General features: G+C 42.8%; 1 long non-coding RNA gene across 4 annotated transcripts; it reads left to right on the top strand.

Annotated features, from left to right (window-relative positions):
- Positions 1-1,132: 1,132 nt before the first annotated feature.
- LOC126035410 (uncharacterized) lies at positions 1,133-15,847 on the top strand. 4 transcript variants are annotated; one of them, XR_007504908.1, is made up of 4 exons: positions 1,133-1,372; positions 2,045-2,332; positions 7,583-7,725; positions 8,878-15,847. It is a non-coding gene; the product is annotated as an uncharacterized LOC126035410 (long non-coding RNA). The 4 variants fall into 4 exon arrangements; XR_007504905.1 differs by having other exon boundaries at positions 1,134-1,372; positions 8,414-15,847; XR_007504907.1 differs by having other exon boundaries at positions 1,141-1,372; positions 2,178-2,332; positions 8,414-15,847.
- Positions 15,848-17,517: the final 1,670 nt, after the last annotated feature.

Genomic DNA, 17,517 nt, shown 5'->3' with positions numbered 1-17,517 from the left:
ACTTGACCATGGACACTATCGTACAAGGTATCCATGAACGTGAAACGTGCTGCAATTAAGCAAGCCAAGCGGCAAAACCCCCTGTCGCATGGAGGGCGATGGCTGAAATATAAACAGTGGGAGGCCTGGCAGATTGACTATATCACACTCCCATGAACACGCCAAGGCAAGTGCCATGTGCTTACAATGGTGGAAGCAACCATCAGATGGCTGGAAACATACCCTGTGTCCCATGCCACTGCCCAGAACACTATCCTGGGCCTTGAAAAGAAAATTTTATGGCAACATGGCACCCCAGAAAGAATCGAGTCAGACAACGGGACTCACTTCCGAAACAACCTCATAGACACCTGGGCCAAAGAACATGGCATTGAGTGGGTGTATCACATCCCCTATCACGCACTGGCCTCTGGAAAAATAGAACTATACAATGGACTGCTGAAAACTACATTGAGAGCAATGGCGGGGTGTCCCAATCCAATATCGGGGAGGGTTCTTAAACGATCCCAAGAGTGAGATTAAGACACAAAGGAGGTCAGATGCCGTACAACGTTAGAAGTTTTATCTCCTATAACAACTGATAATAGCAACAGGACACAGGGAAGAAGAAAGGAAAAAGAGGCAGGTCTAAGCAAGAGAATGGAAGAGATGCAGCAAGACTAGTTACCACCACCGCGAAGCCAGCAACGTCCTGTTGGCTCGGTCTCGGTGCAGGTGATGGAGGTCCAAGTTCCAGGTTCTAGCAGAGAGACGACGATGATGAGTCCCAGTTTGAAGCGCTGATTATCAATCCCTTGCAGTTTCTTTCAGTTCCTTTTTCCAGTCCCTTTGCAGTTCCTTTTTCGAGGGAGGAGTATGCAGTTTTTCCGAAGAGTTCAGCCATTCCTACAGACTGCTAGCTTCAGGCAGATATGGTGATTTCTTCAGGGCTGTATTGGGTTTGTGTGGCAAGGTTTTGGTAGCGGGGGGGTTACAGGGGTGGATTCTCTAAGAAGCTGCTGGAAGCTTCCCCTGTGTTCGAGAGAGAGCCCATACGAGCCAGCTCTAAGATGGACCCGCCACCGGCCAAGGCCGAGCCAATTAGCGACAGTGGTAACGCCTCTGTGATAACATTTTTAAGAAGGAAAAAAGTTGGGACAGACGGAAACGGCAGCCGGAGAGAGGAGTGAGAACATGTAAGAGAAACAACCCTGCAGACACCAAGGTCAGTGAAGAAGGAGGGGGAGGAGATGCTCCAGGCGCCGGAGCGAAGATTCCCCTGCAGCCCGTGGTGAAGGCCATGGTGAGGCAGGCTGTCCCCCTGCAGTCCAGGGAGGTCCACGGTGGAGCAGATCTCCACCTGCAGCCTGTGGAGGACCCCACACCGGAGCAGGTTGGTTCCCGAAGGAGGCTGTGACCCCTTTTGAAGGTGGTGACTTGAAAATTTTATGTTTTTTTTTAGTCTGAATAGCCTTACTCTACAGAGGAGCAGTCTTTAACACAGAAAGTCACTGTAAAACCACTTTAGCATACAGTATGGTGTCTTGCTGCATATTTAAGTATGAATAAGGTTTCCATTTCTAATTCAGTTTTGTAACCTTTCTAATCAGGATTTTTTCAATCCATTTTAGCAGATAAAAATTAGAAGAGGTTATAGTGACTGCTGCAGTTTTCTAGCACTTCAGACCTAGATATCCAGATAAAATAGTCTTAGTGAACCATAGTTCTCCTCAGAATATAGAGTGTGGTTAATACAGGGATTACCTGAGTGAGTGGTTTAGTACAACTCAGTTCCACCCCAAATCTCAATCTTTCTCCATATTATTTTTCATTATGCTACCTTCAGCCCCTCCCTACTACGTTTATCCTACCAAGAGCTGGTTTCCTCCTGTGACGGTCTGACAAATTATAGTCAATGTCTCAAACATTCGTTAAAGAACTTTGGTGGAGAAAACAGCCTCTGTAAAGACTCTGGAGTTTTGTGACCAGGACAATGTGGCTGGGGGAGAGGGCCCCACGGAGGGTGGGACCGCACTTCTCCAAAGCCACAATTCCTTATCTTAAGTGACCAGGAGGAGCACAGCATATGCGCCTGGAGGGGGAGGCCCCACGGAGGATGGGACTGTGCTTCTATCTTAAGCAGTCATGCCAGCAGGGAAAGAGAGGCAACTCCCCAAAGAACTTCCCCCCCCCCCAAGCTTGCCGACTGATTCCAGAGAACCCCAGGAATGGGAACTGTGCATGTCGAGACCATCGACTAACACACTATAAAAGAGGGGAGAACGAGTTCTCAGTGCGCTCCCTCGGGAACTGGATCTCTACGCTGGCTGGACCAACGCTGGACCCAGGACTGGTGAAACCCTTTTCTTCTCTCTCTCTCTCTCTCCTTTCCTTCTCTCTTTTCCACAGTCCCTACACCTCATCCTTTTAAACATAAACTGTTGACCAAGTCTGAGACTAGGAGTGGATCTAGCTGCCCCTGGGCTCCTCTTTGAGAAGGAGTCCAGAAAGCAAGGGGGTCTGCTCCGAACTTCGTGACTCAATAGGAGGGCTCTCCTTCTGATACATTTCATGTTCCTTTTTCTGCTTTTTTTTCTACACCTCCCTTCTCTTTTCAAACAGCAGCTTAATGACATGTTGCAAGGTTCATATTGATAAGTTCACTTATACTTGGGCAAGGTTAGCTAGGTTGAATAAATGTTGATTGTTGTTTGAACTCCCCTAGTGTCATTTCACCTTAATTCTGACAAAGGAAATCCACGAACCTGAGTCGCTCCAATTTTGGGATGTGACACCTCCACCCACCAGCTCTGGGATCTCTTTGTTTAAGGACTTGGGTGTTGTTTGCTTTTTTCCTTATTTATTTTAATAGGTCCTCACTCTGGTGGCTGAGTTTCAGTGTATTCATGCTGAACTCTAGCAATAAATGGTTTACAAAATGGTGTGGTTAAGACTAGGGATGTAAGACTGCCAATGGTGAACACTGGCACAGGTTTATGGATAGATTTTAACACATTATGAATTTTTTACATGAACCTGACCAAACTTTGTCCAAATCCTTCCCCCATGGATTTTGCCTTTTTTTGGTAATGTTGAGATCCAAAACACTTTGTTTGTTTTCTTGCTATGACTGAGTTTTGCTCATTAAAGAGGGAAACAAAAGATACAGAAGAATGAGTTTAGGGGAAATTATGCAAACTGAAAGCAGCAAGTTTTGCATAGGAGTTGTGATTCTCAGGCAAAAACCAAGAAAGGGGAATTCAGAGCAAGAATAAGCCTGCTAGAATTTTGAGTTATACTTTCTGAGAATAACAATATCCTCAAATAAACTAGTTCAGTTTACAGTAGTAGGGTTTTTTTTTGTGTGAGCGCACATTCATTTCTTCTTTTCTCTATTTGGAATGTGTAATCAAATGCACTTTCTCAGTGTATTCCAGAGATAAGGAGGTTTTCTGGGAGCTGCTTTCAGGGACACTATAGAGCATGAGGGTACTTCAGAAGTCTCCAAACATTTGAAGACTTTAACCAAGCTTGAACCAGACTGTATGGTAGGTGGCTGTCTTGGCCACAGTGATCACAAATCAGTTGAGTTCAAAATTTTTGGTGTAATGAGAAAAAAGGTCAGTAGAGTTGCTACCCTGGATTTCAAGAGAGCAAACTTTAACTTACTCAGGGAGCTACTTAGCAGTGTCCCCTGGGAATCTGCTTTTGAGGGCTTAGGGGTCCATGAGTGCTGGTCAGCTTTTAAGAATCACCTTTTAAAAGCACAGGAAAATATTGGACCAATACTTGTTGAAGATGGTCACCTGACAAATAGGGGATGAAGAAAAAGCAGAGCCATTCAATGCTTTTTTTGCTTCAGTCTTTAATAATATTGATAGACCTTGGGCTGCCCAGTCCTCTGACTTGGAGGACCACGAGTGCGGGAACAGTGACTTTCCATTTGTGGACACTGAAGTTGTAAGGGACCAGTTGTATCAGCTTGTAATCGACAGGGAACCAAATTGTAAGTAGTGTTTAGACTAAGCCAAGTATTTTTCAGCTTCTCATGCCCAGCCAGCAAGAAGGCTGGAGGGGCACAAGAAGTTGGGAGGGAACACAGCCAGGGCAACTGACCCCAAGTGGCATTCCATACCATGTGACGTTATGCCTAGTATATAAACTGGGGTGAGTGGGGCTGAAAGGAATTGCCGCTCAGGAACTAACTGGGTTGGCAGGTGGTGAGCAATTGCATTGTGCATCATTGTATATTCCAATCATTTTATTATTGTTATTATTATCATTATTAGTTTCTTCCTTTCTGTCCTATTCAACTGTTCTTATCTCAACCCAGGAGTTTTACTGGGTTTTTTCCGATTCTCTCCCCCATCCCACTGTGTGTGGGGGGAGTGAGTGAGTGGCTGCGTGGTGCTTAGTTGCTGGCTGGGGTTAAACCACAACAACCATTTTATGTCAAGCATTACTAGCCAGTACTTAGCCAATTAATGAGGTCATCTGACAGTTATTCCTCATTTGATACACCCTATAATATTCTGAATAGCCCTTTTTATCCATCCCACTCTTCTAGTTTTATAGAAGCCTTTTCTTATTCCATTCCCGCAGACTAATCTTTCAGAGACCACTTCTGCCCTGCTCTCCTGAACTTTTTTGAAAAAATACCCTAGAAATGATTTTTATTTTTTCTCAGAAGTCCTTCCTTCCTACAAAGAGGAGTTTCAGAGTCACCTTTTTAATCAACAGAGGTGAGGTGTAGCCTTAATTTGTCCCTTGGGGAAGGGCATAGGAGTTTGGAAGAGCTGCAAGATAATCAAAATCTGTGAGATCAAATCTGACACTACCTATTAGAAATATGATATTAAAATTCCCCCAGGGGAAGAACTTCCTGAACAAAGTGACAGATAAAGGAGGGTGTGTAGCATTGCTGGGACTGCATCTGATAAATTAGAGAGCTCTTCATCTTTCACTAGCTTTCTTGAGGAGATGGTCTGTATGTAATGAAACTTTTGGATTATTTTAATGCATCTTTCTTATCTTCATGGTGCTGGCTGTGAATTAGGAGCTCCTCAGTACCTGCAATAGCCACTAACATTGACAGAGATTCCTTTGGATCCACATCGGTCTCTGCTAGCCAGAACAAGCACAGAGCAGGCATGACTTTGAGGCTGTAGTCCTAGAGCTGAAACGGCCCTTGGCTGCACACAGGCAGCAAGTACCTTTGGGTTAAATTTCAGATCCATTTTTCCCTGACAGCCTTTGGTGGCGCTGCAGGGCAAGAAATACAGGTTTTTACAGCCTGTTTGCAACTAACCTCTGATCTGTGGCACAAGCTGCTGCAAATGTGAGAGGAATAACAAATTGGAGCTTAGGTTAAACAGTTTGTCCCAGTATAATAATTTTACATTCTAAGGACAAGGGCTGTTTAATAATTTAAAAAAAAAGAAGAACTAATGTAGGAAATATACTGTCTGCTAAACTACCTTTCTGTACAATTCAAAATGACAGTTAGGAAATAAGAAAAGGCCAATCAAAAAGAATCAAAGAATAAGCATTTCTCATGATGACAATGAATCAGCTGCAAATTTGGCTTGTTCTAATGGAAATTCGGTGCTCTGAAAAAGCACTGGGCTGGCAACTGAAAATTGAAGCTCTCTTCTGATCCACAGCAGAGGTCCAAGAGGGTAAATGCAAATGCCCCGATATTGCCCTGACAATATACTTAAATCCTCTGCCAGAGAGATAATCATCCCACAAAAAGTAGTGCTTGCTCTGCATCCTCAGTTCAGCCCCTGGTCTCCCTGTCAACCCTGCTAGCTCTGCCAATAAGGGAGGATGCTAGCTGATGCCTTTTGCTTTTATGACGTGGCTATTTGTTCACTGGAGATTAGAAGGACAGCAAACTCATTTCACAAGGATATAAAAAGTGGCGACGCTACCAGTCACTAGCAATTTCAGTTAGATACAAAATCCAAACCCATTTAAAGGGACATTAGTTTGATTGCTTTACAGCTTTGTCAGTAGCATGCATTACACAGATATCTTTCCAAAATGGTGGTGTCCACTAGTTATCCTTAGGCAGAAGAGCTCTCAGGACACTGAAATGCATTTGTGATACCCTGTCGTGGTTTAACCCCAGCCAGCAACTAAGCACCACACAGCAGCTTGCTCACACCCTCCTAGCAGGATGGGGGGAGAGAATCGGAAGGCTAAAAGTGAGAAAACTCATGGGTTGAGATAAAAACAGTTTAATAATTGAAATGAAATGAAATGAAAATAACAATAATAATGATAGTAATGAAAAGGAAAATAACAAAGAGAGAAATAAAATCCAAGAAAGACAAGTGATGCAAATGAAAACAATTGCTCACCACCAACCGACCGATGCCTAGACAGTCCCCAAGCAGCGACCTCCCCGCCACACACCCCACCCCCCCCCCCCCAGCTTTATTGCTGAGCATGTCATATGGTCTGGAATATCCCTTTGGTCAGTTGGGGTCAGCTGTCCCAGCTGTGTCCCCTCCCAACTTCTTGCACACCCCCAGCCTACTCGCTGGTGGGGGTGATGTGAGAAGCAGAAAAGGCCTTGACTCTGTGTAAGCACTGCTCAGCAATAGCTAAAACATCCCTGTATTATCAACACTGTTTTCAGCACAAATCCAAAACATAGCCCCATACTAGCTACTATGAAGAAAATTAACTCTATCCCAGACAAAACCAGCACATACCCTTTGATGGAAACGACATAGGAGACGTTGAAAGAACAGTCCCTTATGCAAATGTTTTATGTAGGTGCTAACCTTGTCTCTTAACTGTTTATTTTTATGTCAACAAGTGCAAGCTAGAAGAAATTGTACATGCACAAGGCCACTGGACATACTGGTTCATGAGTTATCTATTCTTGTGAACCTTGGGTATCACCTATTCATTTATGACTGCTTCACTACCAAATTTCAATTTCAGATGTGCGTTCCTGAATAGTTTTAAAAAAAAAGCCCCAAACTAGCTCCCAAGATGTAGTAATTTCCATTGCACTGAAATTTCCAAGGCTCAAAGTTTTCTTGCTGCAGATTAATGGTACCCTTTCAAAACACTGAGAGGAGGGAAGTAGATTCTCAACAGCTTTTAGACACCTACAGACAGAGATAGGTGCTTAGTGGGATCTTCCCAAGTGCTAGCAGAAGAGAGGCAAGGAAACAATTACTACTGCAAGTTTTATAAACAAAGATTTCAGAATATGCTGAAATATACTGAAAACACTATTCCTTTGGTTCCCATTTTGGTGGAAAGTGTAAGGATTAACTTAATAGTACTTCCAAATAAGCAAAGAAACAAGCCCCACATCACAGTACACAAGATGAATCAGCAGTGTTGCACAGATTTTCACTCTTGGGTGTCTGCATTTTTCAGTGAGAACAGTTAATTTGGCATTAAGTACCAGCAATGCCTACCTCCTCTGCCCACTTCTGACTTTCCAGCACAACACATGTTGGTGGATTTACCTGAGGAATTTGTTAAGATCTCCATTCTTCATATACTCAAAGACCATGATGAGTGGATCACCCTCGACACAGATGCCATAGAACTTGACGATGTGCTCATGTTGCAGGTTAGTCAGCAGCTCTGCCTCACGGTGGAAGTCCTTGCGGGCATTGTCACTGGCATCCTTCAGCATCTGGTGGAGGAAAGGAAGATGTAAGGAAGGGGAGATGTTTGCAGAAGGCAGCAAACATGTGGGAAGGCACTGTAAAGGTAAGATAAGGACACTACTGTGTAAAGGATGGAGAAAGTACATTCTTAGTAACTGGTTTAGCAATGTAGATGTGATGCAATTGCAATTAAATAACAGTGGTACAACTTTCATTCCCCTGCCACACATCATCCCATACAACGTTTTTTATTGTAAGAAGACGCAGGAATACTCATGATCTTACTGTGCCAAGTGTTTTCCAAAAACAGAACAAAAAGAAATTCATCTTATCTGAAAAACATACTAGTACACGGCTGATCTATGGCCTTTAGCATTTAACTCAAGCAAAACTCTAGTATCCTATAGGTATTTACCTTTGTTGTAAGTTCCTTAAAGTAAAGCTTTGTTTGCTTAAAATGCTTAGCGGGAATGTAGATGCATTTTTTATTTATTATTAATGTTGTTGCTGATGTTGGCCCCTACAGTGTGCTATACATTAGGTAGATTTATGGAAGGGTACATCCCTGGACCAGAACTTACAACCTGAGACCTCAGCCAGAAACTCCTTTCGAATCTAGTAAATCTACTCATATGTCTACGATTAAGCACATGCATAAGCAACTGGAGGATCAATCTTAAATTGATGGACAGAGAGGAAGTAGATGCAGAACAGAATTTGGGGGGGGGGGGTAATTTTATTTTTTCCCCCATTTATACAGCTTTAAAATCTTGCGTATTTTCATTTTACAGGAAATATATGAACACTGGATCAAATGGGAGGCTTAAATGTTGTATAATGAAATAATGCTAATTTAACCCCCACACACAGGCAGTTTTAGATCTCTCCTCAAGAACTACGCTTCATGAGCAAGGAAATACTTTCATGCACTAAAAAAACCCAATTCTGACACCAGTTAAGTAAGGAATAATCATAAATAGCAATAAACCACTGCTATGCTCTACCTTCAAAATGTACAGTGGTTGCACTATATTAATTCAAACAATATTTTTAAAATAGTAAGAGAACGGCAACAGGTTACCAGTGCTCACAAATTGTCGTTCACAGAAAGTGAAGGCTGGGCTCTCTACCTCTGTACTACAATTAGACTCAATGTGAAGGAAGATGAGACAAAAAAGTAGTTGCTTTGCCTTAACTAAAGATGGTGTTTTCCTGTTCATCCAGTCACGTTATTTTCTATCCCCAATTCATATAGAGAGCACGGGACCAACCACACTCATGAGAAGAGACACAGAACAAGCTGATACAATGCAATGGTTCTGCCAACAAACCCAGTTCTCAGTTGTAACAAAGTCATGATTTGTTCAAGGTTTTTCTTCAACAGACACAATTCTATCCACTTTTCTGTATTATATGTATGCATATGTGAATGAGGGGCTAAAAGACAACTGTCAGAGAAAACACTTGCTTCACTTATGAAAGTGCAACATAGGTCTCCAAAAATGAACAGTTACCATAATAAGGTCCAGATGGTGGGACAAGGAGCAGGGCAAACTGAACAGCCACCTACCAAGTTGAGGGTATTTTCCCCTGTGGATTTCAGGCTCTGTAGATCCCAGAAGCAATAAAAATCTGTCATGCCACAAACACCCCTTCTGTGAGGGACCCTCCTGTGTTTTCTGGCCCAGAGCTCCTCTTTCACAAGTTTTACCAATAATGATGCAATAAGGATTTTGGCTGCTTCACAAAGTATGATATAGCACACAGAGCTATATCCTCTACGGTGGATATCATATCATCTCCCCACCTATGGTCCCCACACAGTCATATCTGAACCAGGTGAGAACTGAATTGGAACATGTCTTCCAACCTTTCCAAGCTCTGGGATGATGCTTTAACATGATACGGGCACCGACCCACAGTCCTATCTACATTATATAATGGAATCACCATTGAGAATTCTGTTGCCACTTGAGTTTCCTCTGCTGGTTTCATGTATAAAGCAATTGGACTGTAATTCTTCTGAGTCACGGAGCTAGAAAAACAATTCATATAAAAAAAATTTTAAATAATAGCAACCTGGAGGGAAAAAAATTGACAGGGAGAAGCATAGGCTCATACTCTTTCCAACATACTCTTTCCCTGGAAAGACAGTAAAAATGCTGAAAACTTTGTCCTGTGAGGCTGGTATATTGTATATTTCAGAAAGTGCTTTTTATCTCACAGAAACAGCAAAATTATCATATGACAGAGCAGTTGCCATGGCAATTACACATTTTCTGTCAAACAGCAAAATGCAGAAAGGTCTAAACCCAGGTAAAACCCAGACAGGGTTTCTGCTACCAAGGGGTGACTGAAATTTCTGTTACCCAGCATTGTCAAGTCCCTTTTCATTATTTCATGCAGCACAGACAATAGACAGAATGCATGAGAGAGAGCTTACATAGTCAGGCAAGGAGGAAAGTGAAAAGAACAAAAATTAATAAGCACACAGAATTTACATAGAAATGACAGAGTAACGCTTTTAGCATGTTCTCAGTGCAAGGGGAAAATAAAACCGTAAGAGCACAAGAGATATAAAACATATGAATAATAATTATCATTATTGACAAGTAAACCAAAGCTTTAGCATGCAAAGCACTCTCACCAGTCCATGGGAGTTTTGTCCCAGTAGGAACTGAGAGGCAACTCCATGTACATACAACCCTACTCGTCCAGCAGCTAAGGAGGAGAGACACGCTCCCTTGGGCAAAGAGGGACTCCCTGGCTGTTACAGGAGCTCCACGACCACTGAATTCAGCCTTTTCACACTTAATAGATGGACCACCACCCCACACTTATGCTCCTCTATGGGATCTTTGTCCAGGTATCCACTTAGAAACTGGTCTCTGTAGATCTGTGCTCCATAGGGAGTGCAAACCTGTAGCTCCTCAATCCACCCCTACACCACTGAGCTGCATCTACAAGTCAGTCAGAGCAAGAACAGGGGAATCTGGCTCTCACCAGCATCAGTATGACTCGGTAATGAAATTCTCAGGATACCTTTCCTTTACATTCTTTCAGACTTTCACTGTGAAACCCTTATTACTGCTCCCCATCACCATACAATAGCTAAGTTCAAGAAATGAGGGGTGGTTTTGACCTAAGAAGTTCTGAAGAGTTGGAAACCTTTAGTTTTCCTCTGCAGGTGCCGTGGAAATGTTCTTCATCTTGTACAGGCAGCACTCTACTAGAGGTTTTTTTGGAACTCTTAGCTCCTATATAATTTGCTACAGCAATGTCAATATTTCAGATATTTGATGCATTTTGAGTCAGATGAAGTAGCTCCTGTGAGATTCAGTGCCAGGGTTTCTAGCATGCTTGTACAAGGCTGCCGCAGTTGCCCAGCAACCAGCAGGCAAAAATCGACAGGCATGCTGGTGAAGGAAAAGAAATTCTGATGAATCTCTGATGAATCTCACGCAGGTGACATAATGCTTCCCCCAGGCTAGCTCACTCAGCTTTCTTGCTGCCTAAATTCTCCTATTACTTACCAGTTATAGATTTCCACTGGCCATTGCACAGGGACATTTTTATTTTGGTTTCACTCAGGAGGCTGAAGCTCTCTAAAGCATTTGCTGTTCATGGAGACAACCTACCCTCAGCTGCTGGCATTTGGGACTGCTCCTCTGGGATGAAAAATCTTCATATTTTCGCTGGGCCAAACCCTGTGCCCAACAGGGGGATCTGGACACAATCATCTGTCTTGCTCTCTGCATGCCTGTGAGGTCCCATCCCTGATCAGTGAGAGTACTGCCCTCAATTTTAACTGGAGCATAACTATGAGCTATGCTTTGTACCATGATAAAAGAGAACGGCCAGGAAGTGCCAGGCGATTAACCACTTGGCTATACAGGGATCAATCCAATGGTCTAGTTAGCTAAAAACTCACTCTTTGACAGGGACCAGAATCGGATCTTCAAGAGTTGGTGCAAGAAACTGAAAGTGGGCAATGTAAAAAGGAGTGAAATGTGAAAGGAGTGTGTCTGCTCCTTTAAGGGTATCTGGTCAAGGACCTTTTTTCAGTGCAGCAAGGGAAAATAAGAAAAGGAGGAAGCCATAAACAAGAACATTCAGGGACAGAATCCTGACTGACACATGATAAGGGAGACATGAGAACCAAACTTGGTCAGTCATACTAATCGATGAGGGCGTGTGAGAATGTTCATTCCAGCAGGTTATCTGATCAGGAATATAGTCAATTGGGAAACCAAAGGAAAAGCAGGAAGCCAGAAACCAAAATACACCATGACCCAGACCTGACAAAGCAAACATGGAGACAATGACAAGAAACAAACCCCACCAGACACAAGATGCTCGCACGGGCCTGGACTGGGAAGGGTTCAGAAATCGATAGAGCTGTACAAACCCCATGGGGGACATGCAAGGGGAGGGGGGAGCAGAAAGGAATAAAGAAAGGGGTAAGCATAAAAGGGTATAAAAGGGGCCAGTCACGTGAAAAACGGGGGCAGTCAGTACGCTTGTCTGGCTGAGCCCTGTGCCTGATCACTGCAGTCTGTCCCATCATTTTATATTTTCTTATTAAATCTTTTCTTAACTATTTCTCTGCATAATCTCACTCTATCCTGTGTGTATGTGTTCTTGCAAGGACCAAGTGCCAGCTTCTGGTGAGACCTGTATGTGCGTGTGTGGAATTTGGTGCTAGCTACTGGAGTCAGACCTAGGATGTAGGCACCCCTGGCCTGTGGTGTCAGCTACTGGAGCGAGTGGGGGGGGTCTCTTGCCTCCAGCCACTGGGGCAGGAATGGTGTGTGTTCCCAAAACCAGCTACTGGGGGGGACCAGCATGAGTGAGGTGGGTGAGGGGTTCCGCACTGGTGGCTGGAGCAGGAAAATTTTCACTCTAGCTTCACCAAATTACAGTAGAAAAATCCATCAGTTCTAGTTTTGTCATCTCCTCTCTCTTGCTTTCTCCTGTCTATATATACCTTCAGGGCTTCATTTTTTCTCACCAGTCAGCAGCATGAGTGAACAACTCTGAGTATCGAAAAGCTTGTAACCTTGGTAAATCCAAAAAACCCTGCTATTTTTGATGGAGCAAGAAAGTACTCAACAAATCCATCCTCTTTTTGTGTTCTCTCACTGCCAGATCCAAAACTCTGTTTCTTGTTTACAATTTCAAAAAGATGATTTGCTAGGATTCTTTTACTGTATGGTTTGATCCAAAATGTACACACAGTTGCCTAATTGTGAATGGACAGATACTATTATTTTCTGATCCCTAAGTACAGCCCAGATTCTAAAATGTATATTCTTACTGCCTTAAATGAGATACTTTAAATGTTGAACACCTTGTTCAGCTTTCAGCAGAACACAGATAGAGACAAAAGACTGTTGGCAGGGAGAATTGGCAAACTCTTAGAGTATGTTTTCACTGATATTGTTTTCTAGCGTGCATGCATAGCTGAGGATGACAATTGACCTCAGTGGTTGTATTTTGAGGAACAAAAAGGCTTGGCATAGCGAAGCAAGTCTGGTGTGCAAGCTCCAAGATCATGATGGAAATCTTCTTACTTCTTAGTAGATTCCCAATGTGCCATGTAGTCTGTGCCCTTCCAGGGTTCCAAAGAAATCCTTTTTTTCCCCCCTCAAAAACATGAGAATTATTCTGAATACTGGCAAGTCCAAGGTTATGGTTGTTTTCACGTAGTTTCCTTTTCCTTTGGACTGTATTTTGGGAGGGTTGAATGGAGAATAATCAAGTATCACTCCCCAGGGTCTGAAATATCATGACTTCTGGATTTCCATACAGCCAGTGTTTAACAGCACATGACAATATTATCTACAAGTTTTTTTATAACATTCCTGGCAGCCATATTAATGACGATTACCCACAGACAATTTCAAAGGTTGACTAAAAGTATTGCACAGTTCATGGAAAAATAGGCCTTCTTTGACTAGCAGTTATACACATAGCCTATTCACATATCTGGTTATAGATTATTTTTTTTTAGACACACAAATGTCATGTATTTTTAATGACTTAAATGTTATTTTTCACTAATCAGATCATAAAAGATTTCGCCCCTTTGTGACACTGTCAGTTTCTTCCTTTTCCTTACGAAATTCAGCTCTCATTTTATAATCCACAGCAAGATCAAATTTCATGTTCTGTTAATGCTCCGTTAGCCTTGTGAACTCCTCCACATATATTACAGGAGTTACATGGGGCTACGGAATAGGAAAACATGATCATTTACAAATAAAATAGCATTAGCTGCAACCATGAATTAATAATGGAAACCCTAGACTCTTTTACCTTCACTGCCACCAAGATCTTATCCTGCTCGGGACAGAGGTTATAGCATTCAGCCAGAAAGACTTTCCCAAAGGCTCCTTCTCCGAGTTCTCTTTTAAGAACAATATTGTGGCGCTTGATGTGCTGAACAACTGTGAACAGAACACAAAATGGAGGTCAAAAGTGAACTAAAAGGCCACAACAACAAGGGGTCTGTGCTTATGGCCACATGGAGAGAGGTTTGCCTGTACAGTGCAGTGCATATCATGAAAAGAATCAATGTGCCTATATGTCATTTGCACTTTGTCCAAAAAGAATGTGTTAATATATTTATATTTGAAATGTAGTGCATTTGCTGGATAAGAAGATGACATAGAATTAAGAGTCATCTGGGAAAAAGCTATTTATCATTGTGCTTGGATGAGTGCTGTAGAACATACATAACAGTGAATACTGCTGGATAAACAATCCAGAGTTTGGGATATATTCAGATGTGGACCAACCTCAGGCTCCATGCTTGACCACATGTATGTTCCAAACTGGGCGTCCATTTACTTAGAAACTACTTTATCTCCATTACTAAAGAATGTAAAAAGGAGTGCTGCTATTAACAGCAGTGGAGACAAATGACACAGCCTGTCCCCCTTGCTATCACCAACTTTGGGGAAAGGAGCCACAGTCTATGAAAGGAAAATACATATATTCCAAATCATAAGTCTGTGAAGATGCAACCTCAGAACACTACATATATACTTCATAATAACGTGTACATGCGTGAGGTGAGCCTGGTGCTGGAATAAACTAGAAGAGAGACCCAGGATGCCCTGAGCCACCTCCAGCATAAGCCTACCAGGAAGGCGGCACACCTGAGAAGCGCACCTCCACAGGACTCAGCTGCCACTCAACCAGGCGCCAGAAAAACCACTGCCAGCATGAAAACAGGCTTGCTGCACATGCTCTGATCCCATGAAGGGATGCTGTGGGGCCCTGAGCTCCCAGCTAGCCACTCCCAGTGTGCTGCCACTCACCTGCAGGGCTCAGTAGTGCCAGAGGTGCAATGCCCAGCTGCCCTCTCACAGGCCAGCATGCCACTCTGTTTCTTATTTCCAGGGTGATGACTAAATGTACTGTTTTCAAAGGGTGGGGAGACACTATTAAATATTTCAGTGCTGACATTTTCAAACCATAACAAAAGATAAGCTATACACAAGGCCTTTGCTGTAGGGTTCTTCCAAATGAGGTTGAGGGCATGGGTCTGTAGAGGGTACAGAGCCAATACTTATTTAGCTTTTTAGCTTCCATTTTGACAACCTCTAGAGTGCACAGCCTACAGACAGGAGTACTCAATGTACTGATACAGGGAAATAACCATCTGCCTTTTGACCACTTAAATGTTTAATAATTCTGTTGGCCTTGTTTGTTCTTTCCAGGCTCGCTTGCCGGGGCCTGGCGCCTGTGGCGTCTGTCAAGGGTTAAGCTTATCAGGGACTGGTATTCCTCCAGGACTGATATGCCAGACAAAGGGAGCGATAAGGGGAACTGCCATGCTAGTCTTACCACAGAACTTGTTAGGACTTGTTAAAAACCACTGAAATCACCAAGTAAGAAGAGAGCATGCGTGAATGACTAAAGTTCACTAGAGGACAAAAGAAGAAGAGGAAGATAAGACCCCTGAAGAAGTAAACGACCACCAGAGACAGATCTGAGCCTGCACAAGATGACACAAACATTTTAGAACTGCTGACTCAAGCTTTTGAACTAACCCCGCCCCAACTTATACATATGTATATTTTGTACTGTGTAACCCTATGAATATGTATGCCCTGGTGTAATAAATATCTGGCTGCTTGCTGAGACGGTGTGCAAGCTTTGAGGAGAAATCCCCTTGCACCCTGGCGCCGGAATAAACATGCCTGCTTCATAACTCACTCTCCGAGTTGTAAAGTTTGTTCCGTGTGTCAGTACCCTGCACTTGGGTGATATGTATCTTTAAGCCCTCTGGATCCCAATATTCCCACTACTCATGCCAATACCGTTTGGCTCCAACACTCTATCAGACACAGACAGAATTGCTGTGATCACATTCATTTCATATAACAGCCAGCCTGTTGGGCAGCACAGTATGGAAGAGTGGCTATTTACAATGTTCCAGGACCACAAAAACCTGTTCCTGCTATTGCTGTGGTTGCAGGGTGAGGCAATTATGAAAATGGTCCTCCTTGTATGACAGGTCTCATTAAAACTGAAAAGCCATGCTTTGAGATAATAGCAAAATAGACATTAAATGAGACCACAAGTTACAAACATTTTTGATTCTTGTCAAACTCTGGTCTACTATAAAATTAAGTTATATAATGGTAAGATACACACACACACACAACTTTTTGGCCAGCTGCTCAAATGCTGAGCAGCTTCCCTACAGTCAGTAGGAATATACTCCTTATTTTAATTTCCTTCTCAGCACTGGCTTTTTAAATAAAGCATAAAATACAGTTAGAACAAGAGACAGGCCTGAACCAAAACACATCTTTTCCTCACAGATGCAAATTAACTGCCTTGCTTCACCTTTACTAATTTTCATAACAAAACAAATATCAAGGCTGAATTACTGTCCTGGAGCGTTACCTAAATACAGGATATGTGATATATATCTCAATCATAATTTAGGCAGAGGGTCCAGATATCATGGCTCATATCAGGCCTGAAATGTGCTGCCATTGTGCAGTATCATCTAAGTTGCTCTGCTTTCCTTCAGTTATTCTAATTGTTCATGTCTCGACTCACAGGAAATAAATCAGTAAACAGTCCCTAATACTAACAGAGGTCTTCAATTACAGTTAAAGATGCAGGGATTATTTTTTAAATGAAAGCCGTTCAAAACTCTTTGGTTGATTACAGTTTTACAAACATTTCCCTATGCTTGCATTAGAAAAGCGTGGCAAGTTGACAGGCTGTAATTATATTTGGTTGTTGCGAGGGAATCCAATTATAGTCAGATCAGTCCATTTGAGTGGGAGGAGATGGAGACTGTGAACAGTTTTGGAGATTTCTTTTCTACTAGAGAGGCAGGACTCCTTTCCACCCAAGTCCTACAGGCCCTTCCGTGCCTCCCAATGCCATTGGGAGCCAGGACAGCAGGCAGCGGTGAGGGATTAGGAGCTGGGCTCCCAGACAGACAGACTAGCCCAGGTTTTTCACCTTATGGATATCATGTGGGCTTAAATGCCACTGTGACCTGTATGTTAAAAAATGCTTACTAAGAAATGAGCCATTATTTTTTGCCAGCATTAGAACTTCCCTTTCACCAGCTGTTCTCATCAGGGCAGAGACTGAAACCATGAGGTCCTGGTTTTTTTCCTGTTCATGTTCAGCCAAAACTGTCATTCAATCCTACCTCTTTGGGGATTTCTCTTTCCCTCTACTTCCCCAATAGCACTACAAGGCTGTCTCCCTCCCTTTACTAGAGAGAGGAGAAGTTTAGCTCCACATTATAAGTGTTATCATTTTAAAATGCTCATAAAACCCATTAACTTTCGTAGGCAGAGAGCATGGCTAAAATCCTGGCCTACTGGAGTCAGCAGCAAAACTCCACTTCAGT

Source organism: Accipiter gentilis, chromosome W (genome assembly GCF_929443795.1).
Source record: "Accipiter gentilis chromosome W, bAccGen1.1, whole genome shotgun sequence".
Taxonomy (NCBI): Eukaryota; Metazoa; Chordata; class Aves; order Accipitriformes; family Accipitridae; genus Astur; species Astur gentilis.
Note: the sequence above shows the minus strand (reverse complement) of the source record. Positions and strands in the feature narration are given on the sequence as shown.